This window comes from Mesocricetus auratus, unplaced genomic scaffold, assembly GCF_017639785.1.
Source record: "Mesocricetus auratus isolate SY011 unplaced genomic scaffold, BCM_Maur_2.0 contig_10502_pilon_obj, whole genome shotgun sequence".
Lineage (NCBI taxonomy): Eukaryota > Metazoa > Chordata > Mammalia > Rodentia > Cricetidae > Mesocricetus > Mesocricetus auratus.
The window spans coordinates 5,697-8,430 of record NW_024434306.1 but is presented as its reverse complement, the minus strand read 5'-3'; the positions used below and the strand labels follow the sequence as shown (position 1 = coordinate 8,430).

At 47.1% G+C, this 2,734-nt stretch overlaps 1 long non-coding RNA gene across 1 annotated transcript; it reads left to right on the top strand.

The window, feature by feature from the left end:
• The first annotated feature begins 6 nt into the window (after positions 1 to 6).
• On the top strand, positions 7 to 2,493 carry LOC121138586. Its single transcript, XR_005875506.1, has 2 exons — positions 7 to 101; positions 373 to 2,493. It is a non-coding gene; the product is annotated as an uncharacterized LOC121138586 (long non-coding RNA).
• The last annotated feature ends 241 nt before the right edge of the window (positions 2,494 to 2,734 follow it).

The following is a 2,734-nucleotide window of genomic DNA, read 5'->3' as shown; positions in this document are numbered from 1 at the left end:
CTGCGCTAAACCCTCCCGGATGTTTCAGGATTTGCTAGATCTGCTGGAGAGGGGCTAGGGGTAGGGATGGGAAGTGCTCTTGCTAGATTTAAAAAGGACTGGTAAGTCTGGCATCTCTTGCTGTTGACCCTATGAAACTGGCAGTAGAGCTGTGGCTTTTCGAGGAAGGGGCCTGGAATCTCAAGGACTAGGTTGTTGGTCAGGAGGCTGGAGTTAAGGGAGAGAGGAACAGTAGAGGACTCGCCCTTCACTGCCTACAGCTATAAACTAGCCACATCCAGACTCTTGAGTCCAGTTCTCATCCAACATTGTGGGGGAGGGAAGTTCTCACACAAAACTCTTTCCCCGACCGTGCCCTTTTCTTTCTCGAAGAGAGTGGAAGACTCCACGTGGAACAAGAAGGATGGAGAATGCCTGCGTGGCCGTAGCCCTGAAAGTGTTGCACCCCTGCCCCATCTCTAGATGTTATCAGTGACAAACTAGAAAGCTTCCAGAGCAGAGCCCCTAAGAATTGGGGGAACGCAGAGAGGAGGCATGCAACCCTTTACAGTGAGGAGGACAGAAGCTGCCTGTTAAAGGCCTTGGGATGCAGAACTCTCCATCCTTTGTAAAGTCCAATCTGGTCCCTGGAAATCCGGTGCCAGCTCCTTAGCCAGCAGCCACCAGGAGGCTCTGAGCATCCAGTCCTTCACACTCCTACCTCAGAAGACTTCTATCTGACTTGAAATCCTGACTTGAGGTGCCTTGACACTCAAAGAGCAGCTTGTCCTGCCAGGAATTCTCCCAGGTCCAGTCAAGTGGGTGAAAGACGGCAGTCATTGTCTTCAAGAGCCTGGGCAACCGGAGGGGCCACAAGTGTAGGCTGTGATCCTAGTTGGCTTTCTGAATCAAAGTGGGTTGACCAGCTCCTAAAGAGTTCAGGGCCGATAACTATCTTAATTCAACCTGCTGTAAACAGACAAATCACTTCTTGCTTTTGCACAGAGTACTTGGGGGGATGGTGGATGGTCTGGCAAAGACCAGACTTGAGGGAGGGATGGACCTTTAAAAAAAAGAAAAAGTTCAAATGAGGCAAAACCAGGAAAAGAACAAAAGTGGATTTTCTGTGTCCCCACAAAACAGATAACAGGGAGTTATGAAGGACAGCCAGGGTTCCCGCTGCAGTAGGGAGGCTCTGCACCTAAGTCCAGAGGAGGGAACCAGCAGTGGAACAGCAGAAAGATATATTTGTTGAGGAGACAGAGGTCCTCACCACTGAGGTGCCAGGTTAGCCTGACTAGGCCCTGCACTTTTCTTCTTAACTTGCCAGTTCCTCAAATCCACACAGCCAGTGAGAGGATACCTCCTTCCTCAAATGGCCAATGCGGCGGATAAAGATAACTCACACAGAGCCCCGTGGACACACCCACAGTAGTGGTAGTGGGTGCTGCAGAAAATGAGACAATTGGAGGTGATGGGTGCTAGCAGGAGCCTGGTGGAGAGCCAATGCCAGGACAAGTTGTTTGCAGGAACCCTGCTTGAAAGCCAGAAGAAGAGAGACACTTTCACCTGAGCTGCAGGGTGTGCTGGTGTTTGTAGTGGAGCATCAGTGGCTGGAAATCTTCAAAAGGGTGAGAAGCTGGGTACCCCTGTGTTGCTGGCCCCTGGATACAGGAAAGGGAGAGTTGGCTGAGGTCAGCAGGGATGCCTCTTTCTACCTGTAGTGTGAAAAGGGATGGGGGTATCTCTGAATGACCATACAGCTCTGGACTTGACCTGGCTGGGGCAACCCTCCACAGACTTTAGGTCTCCCAGCCTAAAACCACTGGAACAAAGAAACCCCATGAATTTCCTAGCTAACAGCAGAAAGGAAAAATTCCCCATGTATAGTGAAAACACAGGAGATAAGAGGCACAGGTTTGGGTACATGCCTGGTAACTTCAGGAGCCTGCACTTTGCCCCTGGAAAACTTGTATAACATTTCTTTTCTCTATCTACTTAGCATCTGCTCATTAATAATGCAGCGCCCCAAATGCTCTTTGTTTTGCTACACAGGCATCTGTAGACATAAACTACGCTGCCTTTGAGGAGGAATTTTAGCACAACAGATTTCCAACTATTTAAAAACCCACCTTTAACCCCCATTTGAAAAAGAAGAGAAACAAAACAAACAAGACCCCACATGCTTAGCTTCAAAGATGTTTGTTTGGGTGGATACAACTCCAAAGACACTAGTTAATTGGCTATAGGCAATTCTTATACAAGGAAAACCTGCATAAAGTCTTCTCTACTTTAAAAATCAAGACGAGAAAATACCTAATGTTGGAAAAAAACATGCTTAGAATGGTTTTAGTAAAAAAAATTAAATTGTGCAATGACAGAACTTGTATTAAAACTAAGTATCACTAAAATCTATGAGTCTGAAATCGGCGAAAATCCTTTAAAACATGAACTGTTAGGGAAACTGTGCAGTTTTTGTTCCCTATCATAAAATGTATCCTCCCTACTCCTCTATTTTTCTTGTGTGGTTTTTCTCTTCTGAAATAACCAGAGTTCCCCTTTCAGAACTCTCCACTCTGGAGAGCAATCATCTTTGCTCTGTACAGAAAGGGCTCTGAAAACAAGCATTTCTCCCCATGCACACTCAAACACACGGAATGCGGTTACCCATTATTTTGAAAATGGAGAGAGGAGAGGGGGGTGGAGGCTGGGCATGGTTAGACAGTACGTGTACCAGGCACCAGAAATGAACCAG